General features: G+C 58.2%; 2 protein-coding genes across 4 annotated transcripts in view; one reads left to right on the top strand and one right to left on the bottom strand.

Moving 5' to 3' along the window:
* MACROD1 (mono-ADP ribosylhydrolase 1) overlaps positions 1–25079 on the bottom strand; it is a 150530-nt gene that overhangs the window by 70928 nt on the left and 54523 nt on the right.
* FLRT1 (fibronectin leucine rich transmembrane protein 1) overlaps positions 1–25079 on the top strand; it is an 83158-nt gene that overhangs the window by 38621 nt on the left and 19458 nt on the right. Inside the window, exons 2-3 of one of the 3 annotated variants that reach the window (XM_041773771.1) lie at positions 4720–4831; positions 23493–24417. The gene's annotated coding sequence lies outside the window, so the exon portion shown is untranslated. Of the gene's footprint in view, positions 1–2410; positions 4832–23492; positions 24418–25079 lie in introns of those variants that run through there. The other 2 variants (XM_041773772.1, XM_041773773.1) reach the window with 2 other exon arrangements.

Raw genomic sequence — 25079 nt, 5'->3', positions numbered from 1 at the left:
TTAGGACTTCCTTATACCAAGAAAAAGTGTCTGAAATATACATTTAAGGGAGCTCCTATATTTTATCTGCCAGCCCTGTGAAGAGGTAGAAAGGACCTTAGGAGTTGAGCGCTGGGCTGTTGTGTGAGATTCAGCCCACTTTGAAGCGAGAGAAACTGAGATCCAGAGCAGGCTGAGGCTTGTTAATTGACAGAGCTAAGGCGGGAGCCAAGACCTGGACTCCCATCCCTCTTACTCAGTGGGCTGCCCTGGGAGGCCAGGCCTGGTGTCGCCCCCACCCCACAGCTCGGCAGAGCTGCCCTGGCCCCTCTGCCAGGTGCCTGCTGCAAGCCACAAATCATGGGGCGCGAGGGGCTCCTCCTGCTTGGCCTCCCCTCCACCATCCCTCACCTGCTGCTCTGCCCATGCTCATCTCCTCGGCTTGGGGCTAAGACTTCCTCACACAGGAGGATCTGCACAGAGTGAATTTTCACAGTTGGGTTATCACCTCCTAAAAATAGGGCTGAATGATGGATGGGAGCTGTCGCCAGGCCCTCGAGCTACGGGGCATGGGAGTGAGGGAGGGGGATGGGCCAGGGTGAAGGGTCCATAGACCCCCTGGCCAGGGCCGTCAACCCCAGGGTGACTCCCTGGCCCCGTGTGGGCCTTAACCCACCTTCCCTGGCAGTGGGGAAGCTGCTGTGTGCTTGAGGTCTTCAGAGCTGAGTCTGAGCCTCTGGGAGGAGCCACCTGGACACCACCAGGCCAAGCGATTCATCTGCACAACTGGTGCCCCTGCCGAGCAGCCAGGAGGGTCTGAATTCAGGTAGGGGTGCGGCCATGCCTGGGAATCAAGGACCTTGTCACAAGGCTGCCCTGCCTGCTCCCTTCCCTGGCTGTGTCCTGTTCTTCATTGTTTTAGCTTCTTGGCTTTCTCTCTCTCTCTCTCTTTTTTTTTTTTTAATATTTTATTCATGAGAGACAGAGACACAGAAAGAGAGAAGCAGAGACACAGGCAGAGGGAGAAGTAGGCTCCATGCAGGGAGCCCGACGCGGGACTCGATCCTGGGTTCCCGGGATCACACCCCGGGCCAAAGGCAGGCGTCAAACCGCTTAGCCACCCAGGGATCCCCTAGCTTCTTGGCTCTTAAAGACTCATCAGTCTGGCTTCAGGATTCAGGTTGTTGAGAATCTGTAGAGACATGACTGGGCTTCAGGCTGCAGATGGGAAGGGGGGGCACAGGGGCTCCTTGCCTTCCACACACATACATACACACTCAGCCCAGGCAGTGATGGACACACAGACACACACAGACACACAGGCACACACACACCCACCTCTCTCCCTTGGTCTGTGGAGACACTAATTTTAAGCATGGGTCTGGGTGTCAGGACTCCAGGTGGTGTCCCTGTTCGTCACTGCAGTCACCTAGCACTGGGCCAGCCTTCCTGAGGGAGGACCCCAACACCCCAGGAGCCCAAGAAGGCTGCTGCTCAGCCAGTTGAGCCAAGAGCTTCCGGAGGCAGTGGATGAGCTACAAGAGACCATTCTGGCTCCAATGGTGGCAACAGCATGTATGTTTAGACCCTCAGCACTTCTGAGGATTGTGGCTAAAGCTGGCTGAGCCTCTGTGGACCTGTGCCTGGCCTCCTTCTCCCAGGTTCTCCTCAGCTGGGGTCCCAGGGACTCCCTCCACACCCCAGGCCTGGGAGGTCCCCTGTTGTCTCTGGGAGGGGCCTGTCCCACAGTCATGCCTGCAAGTCCTCAGGCTAGCACAGAGCACCCTCCAGGTGTGCCCAGTGACAGTCCTCCCCTTGCCTCCTCATGCTCTGTGCACTGCCCAGCCACAGATGCCAAAAGGACACCGCCCCCCAGGAGATAGGCATACTGCTCTGCACAGGTCCGAGATGTGTGACCTTGGCCTTGGTCCCTTCTCCAGCCCAAAGCCCGCCCCACCCTGTCCCATCTGCATCTGTTGGCCGATACTCTCTGGGGGTGAGGCGTCCTCGGAATTACGATATTAAATGCAGCTGCACCGAAACATGGCCTCAATCCAATTATGCCAGGAAATAAGAGGAGCCGCTTAGGCTAATCTGGTTATTCCGCCCCGGCTTCCCTTGGCAGCCCCATAGGGATGCCCAGGAGGAGCAGCCGTCTGGGTGGGCAGCAGCAAGACCGAATGCCTGTCCCACTGCGATCTGCCAGGTGCACACAGCTCCTGCTGGCAGGGAAGCCATGGGGCCGTGGAAATGCTTCTTGGCTCCCAGCCGGGTGGGAGAATCCATCGATCATCCTACAAATGCTTCCTGAGCTCGGAGCTTCCAAGTGCCCCGGCCTCATCTGGACAGGGGAACCTGGCACTGAGGGGAGAGCCGAGGCTCTGCCATCAGGGAGGGTACCTGGAGCCGGGGAGACAGGCCAAGAGTAAAGCCGATGGTGGTTTCAGATCAGTGATGGCAGGGAGGGAGAACCCCAAGAGCGGGTGACACGGAAGCCAAAGCCCAGGCCAGCCACGGGGGGCTGTCTGGCAGAGAGAAAAGCAAGAGCCCAGGGTGGGGAGGGATCCGGCAGGCTCCGAACGGATGGGGGACCGAGAGATCGAGTGCAGGCTGGGAGGGAGCGCAGCTCTGCTCTCGGGAGGTGGATGGGTCTGGGCTGTGGCATGGGGGTGGCACGGCTAGCCCCAAGCAGGGGAGGGGCAGGGCAGGGTGGGAGCTGCAGGTGGACAGGACAGAAGTTGTACCGAAAGGATTTATTTGCTGGTGACCGTGTTGGGGATGAGGGTGTGGGAAGCCCCACAGCCTCTCCTTGCTCCCACCAAAAAACCCTGGCAGTCCTTGCAGTGCTTTGTGATCACAGGGGCTCACCCACCACTGGTGGGTACCTCGGAGCACTGCGGAGGCCTGGGGCTAACAGACTGGCTCTGCCCTCCAGAGGTTGCACTTAAGGGAGGAGACAGATCTGGAGCAAGAGCTTACCCATCTGCAGGAAGGGGAGAACTATGGGGAGGTTGTGCAGGGGCAAAATCCAGGCCAGGCCGGTGGGGGGGGGGGGGGGTCAGGCATAAGAAGAGGGCGGGGCGGGGGGGCAGTACATTCAAAGGCGGGGAGGGGCTAGAGTGTGGCTGTCCCACCCAGACCACTGAGGACCACTGAGACCCCGGAACAGGCAAGCAGGAAGTAGGAGCTGAGAGCTGGGGCTCCAGGTGGGTGTTAGGGCTGCTCATAGAGCCGGGTGTGGGTGGCCCGGGTCAGAGCAACTGCAGGACTCCCAGAGGAAGGCAGAAGAGGAGCATGGTGTGCTCATCAGCCCAGTCACAGCACACAGCCTGTGGGGGGCACCCCACGGGGCTCCCCAACTCTCCCCAAGTCCCCACACCAACATTACCACAGTCTGCTTAAGGTCTACACTTAATGATTCTTCTCCACTCGGTTGCCATGAATCTGTTGATCCCAGGGTGTCCTGCCTGTTGGGGACTCAGGGACATCACAACACAGGGGTCCTGGAGTCTGAGCTGTTACGGGTGTGGACTGTGTCTGGTGTTCACCGGGGGCTTCTCCCCTTGAGCCCAGCAGGAAGAGGGGTGGCCCAAGCCTGTTCCTGGGTGGAAGTTGGCAGCTCAGCACCCCTGACCTCAAGGTCCCAAGCCAGTTGGACAGGCCTGTGCTTCTCCCCATCTGCCTCCTCAAGCAGCTGAGAAGCCAGAAAGAGGCACAGGGTCCGTTCTCCCCAACTCACAGATCGGAAGACTTGAGGCTGCAGTCCCAGGGGCTACTTGAGGAGGAGCTGGGGCCCGCAGTGGGGAGTTGTACATCTCACTGGACTCCAGGCCCTCTCCTGGGCACCACTTTCCACGTGGTGTGTTAATGGCTGTGTGGTCCCCATAGCTGTGTCAACAAATCAGCCATCCACAGAGTCGGCACCACCTCCCAGAAACAGATTATAAAGTGGGAGCTCCTTGGGGTTCCGGGCTGGAGCTGAGGGGCTGGGGGCAGGAATGGGTGGGGATCTCTGCCTGCCATGTGCCCCGCCCCAGAGGGGTCTGGCCAGCCTGTGGATCAGGGGAGCTGTGCTCATCTCCCCAGGCCCCTCCTGGCTGTCAGACCTGGAGCCCCCCTGGGAGGAAGATGATTTGGGAAGACAGCATGGAGGGCTGGGAACAGGTGATGGTGGGAGGAAGCCAGGCCCTGCTCAGTGCAGGCTGAAGTGATAATTGGGGCTTGGGGGCAATGGGGAGCTGGGCCAAGTGACTAAAACGCTGGGCTGGGGCTGAGAACCAGTCCTGGGGAGTGAAAGAAGGCCAGGAAAATCAGAGCTCAAGGCCAAAGTGGGGTTCAGGTTCAGGTGAGATGCAGGGGCCAAGGGCTGAAGTGTGCCCTCTGGGTGTGGGCACTAGGTGGGAGGGGGAGGGTCCCCAGCCTGGAACCCCAGACCTCAGCTCTTCTCCACCCTGTAGGCTCTGAGCACCCCATGCAGGGCAGGTGAGGGCTTAGGGTGTCCCAGGGGCTAGCTGCCCCTTTGAGAGGAGTCTGGGGGGTTCCTGGACCTGGGCATCTGAGAAGGTTGAAGACCCCCCCCCACTTCACCCAGGCCTTCTTCCCTCAGCTCGGATTCTACCAGGACCCAGAAAGCACCAGCATTCAGAGAGGGGCCATGCTGTGCCCTCCACCGGGCACTGCCTTCCTCCCCTACCCCATCTGTCCTCAGCCCGACTTCTCTCCCTTTATCTTCTCTCCTAGATGCGATAGCTCCATGTGCTATTTGCACCTCCAAGCACTGAGCGCCGGCTCCACCTCCCTGGCATCTTCCCATTCACAAGCCTCTGGACAGCATCAGTATCCTGGCTGACAGGTGAGGAAGCTGAGGCTGAGAGCTGAAGTGATCCGACATCAAAAATCAGTAAAAAGTAGGATTTGAACCCAAGCCTGCCGGCTTCTGAGCCTGGCCTATTCCACCCTACCAAATCCCCTTCTCTTGATCCTCTCTTATGAGGTTGTATTTCTGTAAGCTGCCGCAAATCCTTTAGGACAAGATGGGAATAAATAAATAAATACATAAGTAAATAATGAGAGGTTGCAGCCAGATGCCCACACCCGGTCACAGCCCGGAGCGGGAGTCAGTGAGGATGGGACTGTTTTCAGGTCCTGCTGCTAGTGTGTGTGCAGGACAGGGAGGTCTCGAGGCTCCCCAGCCCTAACACTGAGGCTGCAGAGCTCAGGGGTGAGTTGGGAGTGAGGGGGGTGGCACCTGCCAGGGTGGAGGGAGGGCGGGAGTGTGGCCAGCACTGGCCTGACTGGGATGTGTGCGCAGTATGTGTGGTTTGGGAGGACAGCCTGGCTCCTCTGGGGCTACTCACTTCTCAAAGCCCAGACCCTGTTATCATGCAAATATGTTGACACATTAATCCTTCCACCCCTGTGAGCCTTCCACACTCGGGAGGATTAGCTCAGCACTTGCAAGGGACAGAACTGAATCCCCAAGCAAGAGGACATGGGTAGGCCAGCACAGACTGGAGCAGAGGGTGGGAATGGCTGGTGCAGTTGGAGGGAGGCCAGATTCAGGCTCCCCAATCCCTGGGGGTCTGAAGAAAGGACTCAGATTCCTGGTGGGGGGTCACTAAAGTATAAAAGAGGCCCCCAAGGGTAGGCTGCCCCCTCCAAAACCTTGGTTTTAGCTCTGTGCCAGAGCACGGGGCAGCCTCAGCTAAGGCAGGAGTTGGCGACAACCCGCTCTTCAGGGCAGAGTGGCCCCAAGTGCAGAGCTGTGGGGAATCTTATTACATCGCTGAAGGAGAGAGGTGCTGTGTTCAGGCCCAGCTTTTACTGGTCCCTCAGGAGGTGGGCCGGAGGTGAGGCAGGATGGTGGCATCTGCTAGTATCTGAAGCTTGTCTCTCCCCATTCTGCGTGTAGCTGTTTTGAGTTCGTGCCTATGTGAGCATGTGCATGTGGGAGGATGTGTGCATCGTGCACAGGTACGTGTGTACACGAGCACACTCACCAATCCGAGATTATTGCAGCCTCCCTGCCCCTCCTCCAGCCTCCACTTCAGGCCAAAGGGACTCAGCCTCCGAAGGTGACATGGCTATTTCGGCGCCTGGATGCCTGCCAGTGGCAGCATGGGGGGTGTGTGGGTGTGTGTGCGTGTGTGCGTGTGTGCGTGTGTGCGTGCTAGGGAAGGATGCGAGGAAGGGATGCTTCTGTCCCCCAGTGGAACAAAGGGGTCTCTAGGTCCTCCCCTGCTTCTTTGTTGCCTGAGCCAGCCCAGCTCCCCCTTCCCTCTCTGTGACACTCCCTCCCACCTTAGACAGGACCTGGAAGGTGGCCGAAGTTGCAGGGGACAGTGGGAGGAGTGACCTAGACAGCTCTGGGTCAAAGGGCCTATGCTTGGGTCATCCCTGCTGACCTCTAGAGAGCCCCCCAGGCAGTTTCTTCACTTCTCTGAGCCTCATTTTCACATCTGTAAAATGGGCGCACATTGCTAGCTCAGGAGAGTGCCTAGGAGGGACCCAGCATGTGGTGGTGGGAACTGTGAGAATGGTGACAGTGACAAGGCCACTTAGGAGGGAATCAGCCAGGAGGAAACAGGGTTGTGCACAGGGGCTGCTCTGTCTACGTGCTTCTGCCACCATGTCCCATGCCTTGGGGGCCCCGGCAATGTTCCTTATCCAGTCAGACTGAGCAAACCCAAAGCAGAGTGAAAGGGGGACCCCCCCCAGGTCCAAAGAGGTGAAGGGGGGGACCCTATGTAGGTACCATGTTAACCCTTTACATTACCATGTCAGCTCACAGCAGTGGGTCCCATTTTATAGACTGTCCCATTTTACAGATGAGAAGAGAGGCTCTGAGAGGTTTAGTTGCTTGCACAAGACCCCCCAGCATATCTGGGATTCAAGCCCAGCAGCTGTGCCCCAATGTGGCGTGGTCAGGGTGCCAGGCACAGAGGGCAGCTGGCCAGGGCCTGAGTGCACACGCAGGGTGCCCAGGGCTGCTCCCGTGGCAGTGGGGGCTGGTGGGCATGGTGAGGCTCTTCTGGAGGCAGTGCTGTCCCTGGGGACACACGGTGGCCCTGCGGAGGCAGTTCCTGCTCGAAGCCAATTCTGTCCTGTTTAATTTTGAGCTGAAGTGCAAACAAGCTCAGTGCCCCGCTGCTCCCACCCCAAATCAAATTCAGTGCTATGATTTCTCTGCGGGCGGCGGCCTGCCTTCCGGGGAGGGAGAGTTAGGGGAAGGATGGCACCAGGGCTAGTGGGCGGGAGCCGGCAGGGATCAGACCATTTGTCTGGGGGCAGCTGGCTTGGATGGTCGGGATCTTCCACCCAGATTAAATTTTAACCCAGCTCATAAATCTTCCAAGTCTGTCCCCTGCCACCCACCCGCCGGGTCTACCACTAGCTGTAGCCTGGGCAGACCCTGGGACTGCCTGGTCCGGTGTTCTGGGGCCACTAGTGCGCAGACCAGCCAGGGGTCCCACTGGCCATCAGCCACTCGGGCTGGCTCTGTTCCAGGCTGAAGCTTGTTGTCATCAGCCCACGGCCCTGAAGGCCAAGGCTAGGGTTCCAGTGGGGCCTTCAGTGGGCTCCACTGTTGGACCCACCCAGGTTCAAATCACGGCTCCACCTTCCACCAGGCAGGACCAGCTTAGGTCCCTTGGGGATGTGCGAAGGAGTAAGGGAGGTGATGTGATAAAGCCCTGGGGCCAAGGAAAGGGGGCTCCTCAGGGGCCACCACCAACCCGGGCCCATCAGAGAGGCAGCCTGGGTGCACCTGCCAGTCCGCACAGCCCCTGCTCCCACCAGATGGCGAAGTGGCCTTGTCTGCACCAGAGGGCTGGGAAGCCCACAGACCTCCCTCCTTTGGTCCCCTCCCCCAGAGCACTGGGGGGCAGGCATTTTAGGTGTGACTGGAGATGGGTCTGGCTGGGAGGCTGCATGGACAGTGTGAGCCCCCAGGGCTGGGCTGGGGAATGAAGGGCTGGTCTCCCTACCCCAGACCCCCAGGTCCCCAGGAAGGGTTGGCAGGAAGCTTCCCTTATTTATCTGCTGTTTTATGGAGGTAGAAGGTACACAATCAGCCACACCAACCAAGGCGTACAGCTTGGGAAATTTTACACATCATGTGCCCTGTGACCATCTCCTGCTCAGAGGATAGAACGTTCCTGTGTGGCCCCATATCTCCCCTCCCCCAGCTTTCTACTCTACAGTACAACCCGTGTGCCTCCTCTCCATGCTCCCCTGTAGCACCCCACTTCCCCTCGGGATGAAGTCCAGACCCCACACCCCAGCTAAGGGCACCCCCCGCACCCACCACCCTCCCCTACGTGGGCTTCTCTCCGTAGCTGCATGAGGCCAGCCTTCTCCTGCCTGCTGACTCCTGCTCAGGCTCCAGGAATCACACTGTACACGCTCCATCCACGTTTAGGGAAGAAAGGGGAGGAGGTCATGCCCACAGTGCAGGGGACAGCACTGAGGGCTCTGTGGCATGCCCAGGTCCCAAGGCAGCACGAGAGCAGTGGTAGGACTTGCAGCCTCACCCTCTGCCCGCCCTATGACATCTGCAGCCCATGGGAGAGACCTGCCAACTCTTCCTGACCCTGCAGGGGCTGACATCATCCACTGCCCACCATGAAAGGGGTGCGCGGAGGCAGCCAGGGAAGCCTTTGCCATGTGAGGCCCCCTCTCCGGCCCCACCCCCCATCTGCTGGCTGTCACCTCCCTGGAACATGTCCGGTCCTCATGTGGGGTGCGTGGCTCACCCCAGTCCCATTCCTCACCTTTCCTGAACCCCGGTCCACCTCCCTGTGCTGCTTTTAACCCCACCTGGTGGTGGTGGCCACTCCATTACCTCCTGGGGCGGCTGCCATGATGATCTACACCCCCCCAAATGCATATTTGTCCTCTGCCAACGGCGCACAATTAACATTCCCACCAGTAAACGATGCGGGCCATATTTCACCCGCACCCAAGTGTGGACCACAAAGGCATTAACATAAATGATGGTGCAGTTAAGTGGGGCCTGGATTTGCATGTCTGGCAGCAGCGCACCTGCACGGGGCTTGCAGGCCAGGAAAGCCGCACAGCCTGTCTCCTTGGAGCCCCCGCCCCAACTCGGTTCCCAGAGCTGAGCCCTCTGCCAGGACCCCAGGGACACAAGGAAAATAAGCCTGCTGCGATCCTCTCCCAGATGGAGGTGGATGCTGCTTCTGCTGCCTGGGGAGCAGGCAGAATATGGGTGCGCACTAGGGTATTGGGGTCACACTTCACGGCGCTCCCCACCCAACTTCCCTGCTCCCCTTCCACACACTGCCTGACCTTCCCAGATGAGGTCAGCCCCCGACAGCCTGGGCTCTGTTCTCCCCAGGGCTCCCACTTAGGGGCAACAGGGAGGGGTCCCTGGGGGTGTCTGACTCCCACCCAGCAAGCTGTGTTCTTGGGAGCCAGGACAGGCTGGGTCAAGCTGGGCATGCCCCCCACCATCACCACCCCTTGCTAGAGCTTAGGCTGGGAGGCAGGGACCCAGGTCCCAGGCCACAGATGCCCCAAGGTGACAGCAGCCAGCAGAATGGGGACAGCGTCAAGCCAACCTGGATGGGGATGGCTGGAGGCTGGAGGGGAGGCTAGACTCCTGACCCAGCAGGGCCTTCTCCCTATGGTGATCCAATGACCACTTCCCTTGGGTTGTTTTGGAAGTGAAGAGGGGGCAGGCTAGGACAGACAAAGGCTTAGCTCCTCACTTCTGGGGCAAGGGAGAGAGTCAGGTCCTGTTGGGTGGGGAATCCGGGTCTCTTCAGTTGCTAGTGGGGTGTCCCAGGAGGGCTCTGTCTGAAGTCACCCCACCCAGTGTGACTGCACAGAGAGGTCTGACTTTCACTGTGTCCCCATCAGCCCCTGCCTCTCCCGGCCTCCTCCTCTGCTCCTCCTATGTGCACCTGGGTCCCCTAGTGAATCTTCTGCCCCCACCCCAGGACCCCAGGGACTCTGTTACTCAGAAAGTACTCGGCAAAAATAAAGTTGAGCCACTTGGGGGAACTCCTCCAAGGTGAGTCGATAAAAGTTGCTGCCTCCTCTGGAGAGGGCCCAGGCCAGTGCCCTGGGGAGCTGTAGCCAGGAGACAAAGTGGGTGCATCAAGAGGCTCAGCTGGCAGGCAGAGCTGGGGAGGGGCAGCAGGAACACCACCCTGCCCCTCCAAGGCAGAGAGGCCTCGGACATGGCTGCTCTGGGAGCTTTAGATTCCTCGCCTGTGAGAGAGGCTCCTGGTAGGGCTGCCGTGGGTGAAAGTGAGCCTGAGCAGAGAAGCCAGCCTCTCCTTCCCCGTTCGCCCAGGACAGCAGAAGGCTAACCCCACTCTGACCTGCAGGTGGCAGCTGGGACGATGGGCATCAGCTGTAGGGCTGTGTGATGCCTCAGTCCCGAAGCTCCCTTGGGCAGAGCTGCCCAGGTCAGGGGCTCTTCAGGAAGTATCCACATGTCCCCTCCTCCCCACTCTGGATAGCTCCGTGCAGCCTCCACGCCAGCCCCGTGGCTTCTGTACCTATCTGTCTGGCAGGTACCCACAGAGCCCAGCACTGTGTCACATGCCCTGGGACGCCATTTGCCTCTTGCCCCTGTGGCTCCAGGGCATCTAGCCCTTTATGATTTGTCTCTCCTGGTCTGGAGCAGGTCCCTCCTCCTCTCTGGGTTTTAGCTCTCCCATCAGTACAGACTCAGAGCCAGGTTGCCTGTATCAGCTGTGTGATCCAGGGCCAGTCACTTAACCTTTCTGGGTCTCAGTTGCCTTGTCTATGTAATGGGGACATTATGCTTCCTCGGAGGGTCATTCAGAGTATGAAACAAGTCCGTGTGGAGAGTAAAAGACTTTAAACATGCGTGCATGGCACGCAGTAGGCTCTCAGTGGGTGAAGTAACTATTCTGCTATTACAGGGGATCAGAGCATATTCACAAAGTCACGGGTATTGGTGTCAGGAAAACCAGCAAAGGAGAGTGAGGCAGGCCCCACCAGCTGTCCCAGAGACAGATGCTGAAGCTGTCGAGAGGATCACCCAAAAAGAGAGGGGATGTGGCCAGAGCACCCCAGCTCCACCAGGCTCTCCTTCCTCCCTCTGAGCTGCCAGGGCTCCCCATGGCTGAACACAGCCAGAAGCCATGGGTGTGGGAGTCCGCTGGTGACCAGCATCCTCCTGGTCCCAGAGCAAGAGGGGACTGAGCTGAAGGGAGAGCCTTCACAGCCCTTTGAAGTCCTACAGGCCTCAGAACAAGATGATGGTGGGTGGGTGACGGTGAAGGGGGTGGCCTTTCATGTCGGTTGAGAACCCCCATGGGCTCTAGGTCAGAAAGAGCAGGGTGCAGCCTTGACTCTGCTGTTCACCAGCTGTGAGACTGGGGTGAGGTGGATAACTGTCCCAGGTGCCCGAGGCCTGTGCTGAACGCAGGAAGGTCACAGGAAAACCAGGGCCTCAGACTCCTCATCTGTAACACGGACTAGGAGCCCTCTGGCTGGTGGAGTGGGACCAGGATTCAACACAGGAGAGGTCCTGGGAAAATCAGATCACACCCAGCAGGGCCCGGGGGTGAGCGGGCGGGTCTCTAGCTCCTGCCCGCCCTCAGGAAATGGATCCGATGGTGTTTTTCCATCCAGGAGCCTAATAGTCAGCAATAATTCACCATCGCGTTTCCCAGTGGGTAGGAAAGCCACAAATAAGTAAATTCAGGCAGCAGGGCACAATTACTGAGCCCAGTGCTTTATTTCCCCATCTCGTCTCCAGCCCCAGCTGGCATCGGGTCGATAATAATTTATGTTGCAGCCCCCGCAGCAGAGGGGAGGTGGCCAAAATGTGGTTACGTGTGTTGGAGTCCCCCTCTCTGTACCAGCTGTGTGCTCACAGGTGGCTGTGGGAGCGGGGGTGGGTGGGGGGTGTGACCAGGGAGGAGGGAGAAAGAAAGTCAAGTCGAGGGCAGGGCCAGCTACCTGCAGGTGTCACTGGAGGGGAGGTGCAGGCAGCTTGAGGGCTCTGCAGCCCCAGGCCTGCCTGATCCCTGACCACCCATCAAGGCCCACGTTCTGTGGCAGAGGCATCGTAAGATTAAAATGGGGCCCGGACTGAAAAAAAAATTAAAATAAAATAAAAAATAAAATAAAATAGGGCCCAGAGAAGTGGTGGGTCTCTCCCCGCAGGCGGTTCTGGGTTTGTTCTGTGCCCAAGCTCCCAGGGAAAAACCTAAGGGGCAATGTGCATGGGGAAGAGACCCGTCCAGCAGTGGCCTTGGCCGGAGTCTCATCCACGGGAGCCTTAGAGTAGAAAGTGAAACAGAGTAGTATCTCCTGGGGTGTGGGGGCAGGACCTGGCCTCTGACCCCTCCTGGCGTGGGGAGGGGGAGTGAAGGGGGGACAGCTGAAGCCCTGCGCTGCCAGCACTCGCAGTGCCCAGTGGAGGGCTGCGGGGTGCCCTGCGGTCTCCACAGAGTCTCCAGCCTGCAGGGCATCTGCCAGCGTTTACCCTGCTGCGGAAGGAGCGGGCTATGATTTGGATGGAGTTCATAATTTACGTAGCAGATTTCATCATGTTTCATGTTCTGTCATGTTTTCTGCCATTACAATTTTATTCTACCCTCCGGGGACGTTAGAACGTGACAGTGGGATGCTGCAGGGGAGGAGTCCCAGGGCCAGGCCGGGATGATGGCTGCAGGCCTGGGGGCAGGCGGGGGCCGAAGCTTTCCCGAGTGCGTTGGTCTCAAGGGTGACAGTAATGACAGCTGACTTATATTTGTGCCTGGACTGCCAGGCTGGCCCTTCATGCTGCCTGTATTCCAGCATGGCGCTTCCCTCACTTACCCACCTACTGGATGTGCCAACTGATCGATGCCCGGAGGTGTAACACCTGGGCCCCAGGTAACACAGGGGTTGGAACTGCCTGAGGGGCTCAACTCCTGACCCCTGACTCCGGGCTGCTGACCACCTTCGGGTAACAACCCTCCTAACCCAAAGAGCAGCTGCACCCCAGTGCTGCACAGTGGCCACAGAGGCCCGGAGTGGCGGAGGGCTCATCCAAGGTCATCCGGCCCTGAAGCGCTGTCCCTGTGCCTGCTGTCCAGCCCCTCTTCCCTGTCCCGCCGGGCCTCTGGCCTCTCTCTCATACTGAGCCCACTCTGGGGACTCCCACGCTGCTCCCGCCTCTCCAGCCCTCTCTCTGTCCCCAGCTGACCCTAGCCACACCTGGGGAGGCCTCAGGCTCCATCTTCTGCCAGGAGCTGGCTAGAAAACTGCAGACAATGGATAGGGGAGAGGTTTCCTGGAGCCCACTCTTAATTAAAGGGGCTCCCCCTGGGCAGCCCTGGTGGCTCAGGGGTTTAGCACTGCCTCCAGCCCAGGGCATGATCCTGGAGACCTGGGATCGAGTCCCACATCAGGCTCCCTGCATGGAGCCTGCTTCTCTCTCTGCCTGTGTCTCTGCCTCTCTCTCTCTGTGTCTCTCATGAATAAATAAATAAAATCTTTAAAAAGGTGTGTGTGGGGGGGCTCCCTCCTGAAGGCCTCTCAAGCCAGGGCCTATAGCATGCCCTGGTGTATTCAAAAGGCCTGCCTGGGTCCTTCCTCTGCTCCCCACCCACCAGAACATGGGACTACCCCACTCCTTGGCCTGTGTTAGGGGCAGGGGATGGTCCCGGGGTGGCTGGTGTCACTGAGCAGGGCCAGCCCCCTCCTGGCCCTCGTCAGAGGCAGTGTGACCATCCAGGGTGGCTGGTGACACTGCACATCCTCAAGACCAGCCGCCTAGAGAAGCTCTGAATAGAACTCTAAGGAGGGCTCCAACTTCCACCCACCGATGCCTCCCCTTTTCTTTTCTTTTTTTTTTTTTTTTTTGCCTCCCCTTTTCTTGTCTTGTCTTTCCGCCTGGCTTTTAAAAAAAATTAAACACGGATGGTTTCATCTTGGGAGAATTAGTATTCCAGGCAGGGCTGGGGGATGTGATTAGAATGTCAAGGCTGGAGCCTCAGAGCTGGCAGGGAAGGGAAGAGGTGCTGTGCCTGGCGGGGGCCCTGGGTGGGGGCAGAGGGCTCTGACCTGCCTGTGAGGCATGGTGGGCCTTCCAGGAGTGGCTGCTTCTAGCCCCTCGATGCCCTTCTCATGGGGAAGGCTGAGGCTGACATGGCCGGTAGGGCTGGCAGCAGGTCCAGGCTCGGAGGAGGAGGAGGAAATTCGAGGGCGGCTTGGGGCAGAGACTGGCCAAGACATGTGGCCCTGGCCCAGCTCATCTACCCCATCCAACCCCCTTCTCATTCGGCTCTCATTTGCTGAATGTGTGTGTGCTTACTCTGTCAGGCACTGAGCTAGGTGCTGGGCACTGCAAATGGCAGGGACACACTTGTCCTCAACCACTGCATGTCACTGGCACAGACCACTACCTGGTACACAGCAGACACCCACCAAAGACCAGTTAAATGAACATGTGAAGCATTTCCCAAAGGGTGCTTTGAAGAATACCTGAGTCTTGGGAGGTTACCAGGTAGCTGCTGGAGCAGTTAAATTGCTACCTGTGCAGCAGGACTTCTCAGAGCCTTTAACATGCTCATGGGGGTGTCTGAGTGGCTCAGGCAGTTGAGTGAGGTTTTGGCTGAGGTCATGATTTCAGGTGAGGGATTGAGCCCTGAGGTGCATTCCACATTCAGCAGGGAGTCTGCTTCTTCCTTCTTCCTCTCTCTGCCCATCCCCCAACTCATACCTGTGCATGTGCTCATATGCTCTCTCTCTCTCAGAAAAATAAATATATATATAAATACAATGCTTATGGCCCTGTGAACCTGGGGGGAGGGAGCTCCATCCAGCCTACAGCCTCCACCTGTTTGAGCACAACCCACTAGTCCCTGGCCACACAGGAAATGCTCGTGTGGGCATGGTGTATGGGCACAGAGCCGAGACAAGAGTGGGTGTGCACTCGGGTTCCATGGTGGACTCACGGTGTGACTTGGCCAGGCTCCAGAATATCTGTTTCCTCGGGTGGAGAATCGAGATGGTCATAACGGCCAGTTGGTTCAGCAAGGTGACATGTGAATGCTGCCTGCCTGGGACTTAATACAGGCTTTGTATCATTCACACAGAGCACTTCGCTCAGTGAGCCCAGGGCTGTCCGCAGAATTCCATCAGGTTAGCCATGTCACTGCTGCTGACACCGTCTGTGCCCTTAAGAGCTCACAGCCGAAGAGGGGAGGAATACACTTAGAATCCAAGGTGGACAGTGCAAGGACCAGGGTCGGGGGAGCCCCGAGGAGGGTGGATGCTGAGCAGGGGTGAACCGGAGGAGTGGCAGCGTGGCCTCAGGAGGAGGCCACAGGGGAAGGAAGCCTGTGTGTTTGCCTTCAGCCCCTTTGCCCAGGGGTCCTCCAGCCTGGTGGTCTGGGCCATCTTTGGGCATCTCTGTCTAACACCAATGTCTTCCTTGATGGAATCCCTCTCAGTACATCCATCCTGGTCCTTCTAGATCCCCAGTCCTCCCAGAATAGGCTAGTCTTACTTCTTTGGGTCAGCTGTCCAGAAAGCCAAGGACAGGAGAGTGCTGTCTTCCATCTGTCCCTTGGTCCCTGCCCAGCCCGTTCTACCTGCCCCCTGCCCCTGCTCCCACTCCCCGGGCCTCCTAGCCCTGCAGCAGAGTTGTGCCTGCTGTGGGGTCCTGCACCGAACAGGGCTCCTGTTTGGTCTGATCAGCTGGGAGGCAGAAGCAGGGAAGGATCAGGGCGGAGACGACTCCTTTCAGGACACAGCACAGAAGCTGGGCCCCTCTGTGTCTGCTCCAGAGAGCCACCTTGTTCTGCAGACACAGAGAAGGCCAGCTGATAGCAAGCAGGGTGCCAGGAGAGCCCGAGAGGCCAGGGACTTCCTGAAGGAGGGGACTTGTCAACCTGAATTGAAAGGTAGGCTCCGGGAGTGAAAACTCTTGAGTCACCTGGTCTGCCCCCATCTGACCGCAGGGAGCCTGGCACAGCTGTTTGGTCACTAACATTCCCAGGGGCAGACTCCAGATGCTGAGCAAGGGGACCCAAGTGCTTCCCCAGGGTACACCCAATGCCCCCCACCCCCCGCTGCCCCCGGGCCTGCTTCCCGGGAAGTGAGTGCCTGTGTTTTGGTGGCCATGGGTCAGGGCAGCTCCCAGGCCTGCAGCTCCCAGGCGAGGCCAGGCCCTGAGTGCTCCAGGAGCAAAGGTGCCAGAGGCCTCATTAGCCACAGCTTCAAAGAGCCTCGTTATTAACGAAAATGCACCGCACATCCTTTCTCTTCCTCCTTCTCTCCTTAAGGCAGGCTCCCAAATGAAAAGGAAAGTATACAATGAGCAGCAATGAGGAAGCCTCAGAGGACAGGCAGGCGTCTGCCGAGCCAGAGAAGGAACGCCAGTCTACCCTCGCGGGGCGCATGAGGGGTGGGCTCCCTTTCTTCCTTTATTTTAAATAGTCTCTCTTTTTTCCCTTCCTCCTCATTCAGCTGGTCGCTCAGACTGCGCTTTAAGTCCTTTTGAAGTGTTACAACCATTTTCTCCTCTTTCAATTAACAAGAAAAGGAAGCTAATAGCTTTCTGAGCCACTCGCTGTAAATATTAACAAAGTCTGGCCACGTGGCCGGGGCACATGCAGTGCTGCTCTGGGCCGGAGAGTGTGTTTACGGGAAGGAGGGGAGGGTGGGTGATTTCCAACACGGAGATGAAAATCCCTTGGCATGGGCTTCCATGGTTCAGGGAAACTGGAAAGCTGGGGGAGCCAGGCGAAAGGGCGCCTGTCCCTAGGGGCCAGAGGATGGCATAGCTGGCAGGAGGGAGGTAGACATTTCTGGAAGAAAAGGCAGCTTCTGTCAGCTGCACACCCAGGTGACTTGGATAGCCCAATGCATGGCCTGGAATCCCTGGCTTGTGGCTTTCAGTGTGGTCAGTAGTAGAGGTCTTCACAGGACTGGCTTTTTTGTTTTTAAAGATTTTATTTATTCATTTGAGTGAGAGAGAGAGAGAGAGCACGCATGCGCACAAGCAGGGATAGGGGCCGAGGGAGAGGGAGGAGCAGACTCCCTGTTTAGCAGAGAAGCTGACTTGGGGCTCAATCCTAGGACCCTGAGATCATGACCCAAGCTGAAGGTAGACACCCAACAGACTAAGCCACTCAGGTCCCTGGAGGACTTGCATTTGAACACAGCGGCTGGAGGGTGGGTACTGATGATCCACCAGACCATGGCACCTTCCTCTGTATGGTGTAGAGCTCCTGGTGGACTCTGAGACTGAGGAGTGGGCTGAGGGAAGGAGTGGGCAGAGGAGGGAGCCAACAACTCCTTGAGCAGAGCCTGGGTTCTGAAAGGTCCTTGGCCTTCTCCCTAGAGGGCCTGCGGCTGTGACCCCCCTCGTACATACACACATACACCCCATGCCTGCCAGACACACCAACAAAGTGCTGCTTCATACAGGGGCTCCAGAGCTACCCCATGTAGGCCCTGTAGGGCCCGTTTCACAGCCAGGGTGGCCAGGGACCCCGTGTGAGAGCACAGAGGCACTGCTGGCCAGGTCAGAGCCAGTCTCCTCCTCCAGACTCAGCTGAGGGCCCAGGTGTGGGGAATTCACAGCCACTGTTCTGCTAGCAAAAGGGGGCCAATTTCCTGATAAAGATCTGGCCTTTGCTGGCAGCACCATGCTCCTCGCTCCCAGGGATCCCCCAGGGCTAGGCATAGACCCTTGTGTGTAGGAGCTGAGTTACAACAAGGCCTGCTAGCCAGGGCCAGGCCAGTGAGCAGCTTCCCTCCCGGGAGCCAGCAGGCAGGGGGCCTCAAGCAGGCCTGGGCCACCATTCTTGTCCTGTCATGTGTGGGCAGGCTCCGGCCACTATGCCTCTCCCTGTGGGCAGAGGGGCAGGCCCGTGGAGGGCTGTGTGCCCTCCTCTCTGCCCCGCCTAAGCCTTCCCCTCCAGAGGCTGAGAGCAGCCATCAGGAGCCCAGCTGAGCCTAGCTGCCTGAGGCTGGCCCTGCCCCCTCTCCCACTCTTGCAGCTCTCCTGGGCACAGGGGGGTCCTCCTGCCACCTCCCTCTGCTAAGGGGAGACTTCCAAGGCATGCAAGGACTCCAGGTACCAGAGGTTCCTTCAGATGCCTGCCTGCTCTTCTGTCTCGTTGCTGCCCAGGGACGATAATACCCACATGTGGACTTTCCAGGCCCCCACGGCTCAGCTACACTGTTGGGGCAGCACCCTGAAAGTGTAGACCAGGCCTTGAGAACCCCCGAGACGGTGCGGGGGACAGGCTGCAAGGCCCAGGGGCAAGCAGGCAGGCAGGCAGTAGGTGCCAACAGTCTAGGCCGGTTGGGTCCCCGGGCTGCTCTGCCAGGCCAGCACCAGGAGATGGGAGTGAATTCTAGACCACCTCTGGCCACAGCTGCCCTTGCTCCCCAGGTCCTGGCTTCAGCCCACTCATGGAGAGGGAGAGGGAGGGAAGGACCTCCCAAGGAAGAAATCTTTCCTCCAAGAAGTTGTCCTAGAAGAGCAGCCCCCTGGGACTCTGTAGCTGTTGGCCTCTCTGCTCTGGGCCCTGCCCGCTCTCAACACCCCCCCACTCACCTTCCCCAGTGGTCTGTCTCTGAGGGTGGGTGCTGGCAGGGGTCCGGGCCTGCTGGCCAAGCAGCAAGGGCTCCTGTAGTTGCCCACTGACTGGCTCCCACACCCACTCCCACACCCAACTGACAAAGTCTGGGTTTTGTCAGGAAGTGGTTTAATTAGCGGAGTGGAGGCTTGGGGGTTCGCACTGTATATGCAGGCTCTCTCGCCTCCACCTCTTCTCACCTGCTCTGGGATGCCGTGCTGTAGTGCCAAGCCTTGAGGCCACAGTGAGTGAGAAGAGGGCAGGAACAGGGCAGAGGGAGAAGCTGGAGCCTCCAAACGTGCCCTCCTACAGAGGCCTGCTGCTGCCCCCGCCCCAGGCACCCAGAAACACTTCCACTCAGCCAGGCTCCAAGCCCCACGGCAGGCTGGCTGTGCATGGTGCTGCTTCAGGCCACCACCCTCTAGCAAGGAGAAAGGGGCGGGAATGCACTCAGCCTCCAGGCCTGTCTTCAGGTAGCCTGCCTAGCCATCCCCTTCCCCTGAGCCCCAGTATTCCCTACCCCCAGCCCAGGCCCCCACCCCTTCCTGCTGCTGAGGACAAGTCCCAGCTTCTCACTGGGTCCCTCTCATGTACCCCAGGCCCTCCGATTCTCCACGAAGGTCTGGTCATGCTTCCTCCTGCCTGAGTACATTCCCTGACTCCCCATTGCCCTCAGTGTGAAGACCAGGCCCCTCAGCAGAACATTCAAAACTCCCCCCAAGGCCAAAATCCCATCTCCCACTTCTGCTCAGATCACTGTCTCCACCAACTCAGAGCTTTGGGACACCAGCCTTCTCACCACCAAGCCCTCCCACTCTGAGCCACTGCATATGCTGTTCCTTTACCCGAAGTGCCCTTCCTGCCCCACCACTACTGTGCTGGCTCTGATCCAGGAGCAGTCTGTACTCCCAAATGGAAAAGCTCCCCCTGCCCTGTGGCCCCAGCCCCCAGCCCTCTGCCCCTGGAGAGAGGGATGTGGCCGTGACAGCTCCCAGGTCCGTGCTGCCACAAGAGAGGAGTGACCCACACGCCGTGGTCACTGTAGGGAAAGAGGCCCTGTGGATGGCCATCCTGGCGGGAGGAAGTCAGCAGCCACAGAACAAACTCTAGGTTTGAGTCACAAAGAGCCTTTTCATCTATACAGGTTGGATACAGATGCTGACCTCAGCCTGGAAGTCCTGCATAAAAGAAAACCCTGGGTCTCCTAGCTTGTGCCAGCTTTGACCTGCTTGCGATGATCTAAACTCTGCCCTCTTTGCCACAGGGCAGCTCTGCCCGGGGAGCGGGGGGCAGGTGTGTTGTTCATTCAAAATGCCACTCGACCTAAGTTACCAGCCATAAAGCCCACCTGGGTTTCCAGCAGCACATACCAGCCATCTGATTAATGACACACACATAATAATCCATCCCTAAGAGCCATAGGTTGAAATGAAGCAGGAGGGCTAATTGCTAATATAGGAATTAATATCAGCGAGTACGGATCATCAGGGCAGCTAGAAACTGCAAAGCTGGAGAGTGTTTCCAGTTCGGGGGGAATTCCTGAGGTCGAAAGGTAGGACAGGGGCCCTAGAAGATGGATAGGCTAGGCTGGTGGTTGGGAGAGACCCAGCCTCACCCACCTGCCCCTAGCTTGCCACTGAGTTCACATGTAACTATCATGATGTGGGAGTCTGGGGAACCCCAGAACCCCAGCACAGTGTTACCTTCACCATCAGGCCCCCAGTGATGGGGCTGGGCAAGGCGGGTTTTTGCCACCATAGGGCCCTGTGTGGGTCACATACTGTGGCCCTCCACCAATCAATGGCCTTCCCACTAGACTTTGAGCTCCTGGGATTCTCTGGATCCCAGCATCTTGCATGGTGCCGCTGGGAGCATGACTGGATGCAGTACACATTTATACGTGTTTACTGGATGGATGGAGTGGGGGAGAGAGAGATGGACAGACATGTAGATGGATGGATAGATGGACAGATGCATGATGGGTGAATGGAGAGAAGGATGGATGAATGGAGAGACATGGATGGATGGACAGATGACTGCCCAGGAGGGCCACAGGAAAACCCATGTTCCCTCAGTACAGTGGGCCCAGGGGCCACCATGTGTTTGGTTAATGGCAGGTTTCTGTTGCACTGAGCCTCAGTGTCATGCAGAGAGAGGTGCACTGGCCCAGAGTTCCAGGCCATGGATGTCTGTCATGCAGGTTGTGCGATCTTGGACAAGTGGCCCCTTCTCAGGGTCATGGTCTGCCCTGCCTGGCCAGCTATACTGGGTTGTCCCAAGGCAACAAAGCAGAGAGACAGCAAAGCAGAAATGACCTGGAAAAGGATAAGGCACATGCACTATCCCCTTGCAGACAGTGTATGTGTACGGGCTGATCCAGCCAAAGTGGAGCAGCATAGACATGTGGGATTGTGCACTTGGCTTTCTATCCCCCTTTCAAATTTCTTTTAGTATGGTTATGGTGTTATTATTTATAACACAGAGTAAAATTGTAAGCATCTCAAGTGCATACAAATGGAAGCTTTTATTATGTTCATCCAAAAAATGGTCTATTTGGCAGAGCAGAGACCTGGGCTTGTGGGAACAGGGAAGCCGAGGCGAGGGGTGGTGGGCAGAGAATGCCCTGTAGGGGGAAGGGCCTACATGGCCAAAGTGGTCTGGGGCCCAGGAGGAGCTCCCACGGCTGAACCCTTGGGATCCCACAGATTCAGTTTGTCCTATTGACCACCCGCTCAATTTGACCACATAGAAAGTCCGCATGGAGCATTCATTCTGCATTGTGTGGCCTTGGCCTGCCTACACGATCCAATAGTGCACCTGCTGGGGTAGGTAGATGTTCTCTAGGAGGGCACATATTTTACATATTTATTCCTGGGCCTGGTTTGGCTCAATGAGCGCAGGTGGCTACTAACTATCATCACTACGCACCCACAATGAGCAGAGCTCACACCTCCCAAGCACCGCCAGCCAGGCCAACCCAGGACGGACAAAGTCGGACAGACCCAGCAAGAGCCTTGTTTAGACCCCAGTTTTTAATTTTTTTTAGACCCCAGTTTTTTAAATGAGAAAGGAGAGAGGGGAGTTCACAGGGTACACTTATGAAGCACCTACTGTGTGCAAGGCACTGAGCCAGGTACTGGGGGATCTGCCTCAGACAAGCAGACACAGTCCTTCCTTTCAGGACACTATGGCTTGTGTGACCACGTACCCCAAGGAGAAGGGGGCTGCAGGAGGTGAGGGTGATGCTGGGTGGACCCCTGAAGGAGCGGGGACTGCTTGGGGGGAGGGCCTGGGGAGAGCGGGCTTGGGGCATTCCAGGGACTCCAATGTACAGGTGGGGCTGTGCCATGTGGGGCTCCAGAGGTGCGTAGGAGCCTTGCCTTTTTATCCCAAGGGCTGTGAAAAGGGCCTGGTGCCGGCAGGATAAAGCTGCCCTCCTGGTTCCTAACTTCAAAAGCAGAACTTAGGCCGTTTCTCTCTATCGTGGGGGATCAGCAGCCATGGCTGGCTGGAGCCTCTGGGCTCCAAGGACACTGCCAACATCCTCTCTCCATACAGTGGCCCAGCCACCTCCCCTCCCACCCCTCAGGGGTACAAAACAATTTGCTCGCCCTGGCCAGGGAGTCAGATGACCTCATTGGACTGTTTCCATTTCTCACTTTCATAGAGAAATTACAATTTATAATCTGATGAAATCATGCGGGGCTAATAGCAATAAGAACCCACGCCATAGCCATCAGTCACCCTCACTCAGGGACTATCCTGTCCCTCCCCCCTGCCCAGCCCCCTTACCCCCCCAGGGGCCACACCCTATCTGCCCACTGGTACCTCAGGGCCTGGCCACACAGGATCCGTGGGGCTTGCTGGTTCTTGTACCTCTTTCCTCCTGGGAAGGCTTGTCCCAAGATTCCCCCACTTATCCTGTCAGCCAGGTGAGCCTCAGCCTGCACTCCACCCCTAGTCCCATGTGCACCCCTGCCAGGCTGGATATCCAGGGGGGCAGTGCGCTCCGCCCCTGCCTGGGCTCTGGACTTCTAGATATTTAGGCACCCCTAAATATCCTCGGTTTTATCTGTAACAGCCCCAGACAACAAGCATTTCTCAAATCAGCCACCTTCAGCCCAACAAAGGAGAGTGCCCAGATGCAGCAGAGCCCATCTGGATCCGATTTCAAACCAGAGCTCACACTCTCAGATGTGTAATAAAAGCTCTTTTGCAAAGAGGGGCTCCCGCAGGGGGAATGCGGACACTGGGGCACTGCAGGGCTTCAGCATGCCACGCTAATGAGAGGTGATCGGAGGGCTTGGGTTTTGTTTTGGATTCTGAGGAGCAGCCAGCCCTGCCTCCGGGCCTCTGTGGAAGGGGAGAATGGCCTCTGAGGGCACTGGGGGCGTGGAGCCCTGACCCTGGCCTAGGAAGTGGGGCAGCTGCAGGATGGAGGCCAGGGACTCTGAGACCTAACTTCTCCGCTTCCCTGCTGCTCCCGCTTCCCATGGTGAGGGAAGGCAGTGCTGCTTCTGGAAGCTGAGGCCGAGGAGGTGGCCCAGTTGGATCCTTTGAATGACATTTAGCAAGAGGAGCAGGTGCTGGGGGAAGTGGAGCCAGCTCTGGGCCGGGCAGGCAGCCCCTGCACAGCCAGGAGCCCTCAGAACTTCATGTCTCTTTCCGATCCTTCCTCCCCAGCGAAAGGAAACTGGGGAGCTTTGAGGAGGGTGCTCTGCATGGCCCCCTGTTTGTTCTCTGAATTTGAGAGAAGGGAGATGATGGAGAATCATGCCAGCCCCCTCCCGGCTCACTGGAGAGTGGTGTTCAAGAAAGCGGGTTCCAGAGGGATGGCAGGAGAGGGGGCCGCAGCCCCAGCCGCCTGTCCCTGCGTGGCTCCTCATTTTCCCGGCCTTAATAGCTTGTATTGTTTTTTGGCAGGTGAGGAGGCAGGGAGTGGGTGAGCAGAACTCTTTTTTGGACAGACAAGACCAGGGGGTGAAGTGGGACTAACTTGTCCCTCCCCAACCCGCCTCCCCAGCAAGAAAACCTTCTCAACAAACAGGAGAAGCCAAGCAGGACTGAGCACGGCCCCCCTACCCCCCCCACCCCCGAACATCTTTCCAAAGAGAGGCCTGACAGCTCAGTGGCGCATGTCAGCAGCTCCAGCCCCCCGTGAACGTCTGAACTCCTCAGCGGGGTAATGGACCCCCTCCCTCCCCCCCACCGGAGACACAGCCTGAGTGGCAGGAATACAGATTCTTTGGAGAGTGGCTCCCCCTCAGCTCTGTCACGCAAGAACGCTCTCTGCACTGGAGCCCATTCTGCCAAGTGACTTCAAGGGATAAAAAAAAAAAACTTGGTGAAGAAAAGAGGGTAAAAACCACGCAGAAGCCTTTCAGAGGAGGTGGCCAACAGACAAAAGGGCAAAAGTTGAAAGAGGACAGTGAGAGGCCACCTGGGCAGGATGGACCCCAGGCTCTAGGGCATGCCTGGGAGCAGGGGCCCAGAACCCCCTCAGGCTGCACGCGGGAGGCCCTGGCCTGCAGGGAGTGCCTCTACGGGCCCCTCGTGCCCACCTCTCACTCCAGGGGCAGAGGCCAGCTGTGCCTGAAGCCTACCGGACAGAGCATGCGACGCCAGCCCTGCAGCCACGTGTGAGCTCCAGGAGCCCGGCAGAGCAGAGCACAGCGGGGGTCTTCCCCCGCTCCTGGGGGAGCCCCTAGCTCCACCCAATACTCCAGCTCTGCAGCCTGCCCCGGAGTGCCGGGGCCACAGGGTTGGAATGTGATTGTGTTCAGGTCCACCTCAAGTGGAAGCATCCAGAACAGAGACCCCAGCAGGCTCAGGGGCTGCAGCTCAGGAGGTAAGGCAGATGTGGATGGGCTCTGGGTGGCCCAGGAAGGCCCAGTAGCTCCTAATGCCCAGAGACAGTGTGGCGCATGAGGCGGCTGGGGCCTGCTCTCTTTCCAGCTGGGTTGCACTGGGTATCACAGACCTCCCCAGATCTGCAGCTCCAGCCCACCTAGCCCACCCACAGTCAGGCAACTGACAGTTTCTGCTTGCTAGGGGATGGGTCTTTTTCTACCCAGTGGCCATGCTTTACCCCAGGGTGGGTGGGCCTAGGGTATATGGGAGTACCCTTTTCTCAAGTAACCTGCTGCCCTACCAGACCCTGTTGCTCCAGAGGAGAGGTCTCACTTTGAGCCCCTCTGAGTTCTGCCCAAAGGGGGCAGTAGTGAGGCCTCGGGGGAGGCAGGACCTTTGGTGACCTAGGTCACTAGCGATGGCACCTGCTGCCCTCCAACTGGAGGTAGTCCCTCCATCCAGACTGCCCCTGCCCTGCTCGGGAGGACCAAGGGTGGGGTTGAGCCAAAGCCACCACCAAAGGCCTTGTGCCTGCTGGCCTTGGGCAACAGTGATCTGGCTTGCAGACCAGCCCCTCTGTTGGTGAGAGTGGCAGGCTGGCGTCCCAAGATCACACAGCAGGCCAGAGGGCCCCTCCTCCTCACTGGAGCTGTGGGCTGC

The sequence above is a fragment of the Vulpes lagopus genome, chromosome 11 (genome assembly GCF_018345385.1).
Source record: "Vulpes lagopus strain Blue_001 chromosome 11, ASM1834538v1, whole genome shotgun sequence".
NCBI lineage: Eukaryota > Metazoa > Chordata > Mammalia > Carnivora > Canidae > Vulpes > Vulpes lagopus.
The sequence above is the reverse complement of the archived record's forward strand: the minus strand, read 5'-3'. Positions and strand labels throughout refer to the sequence as shown.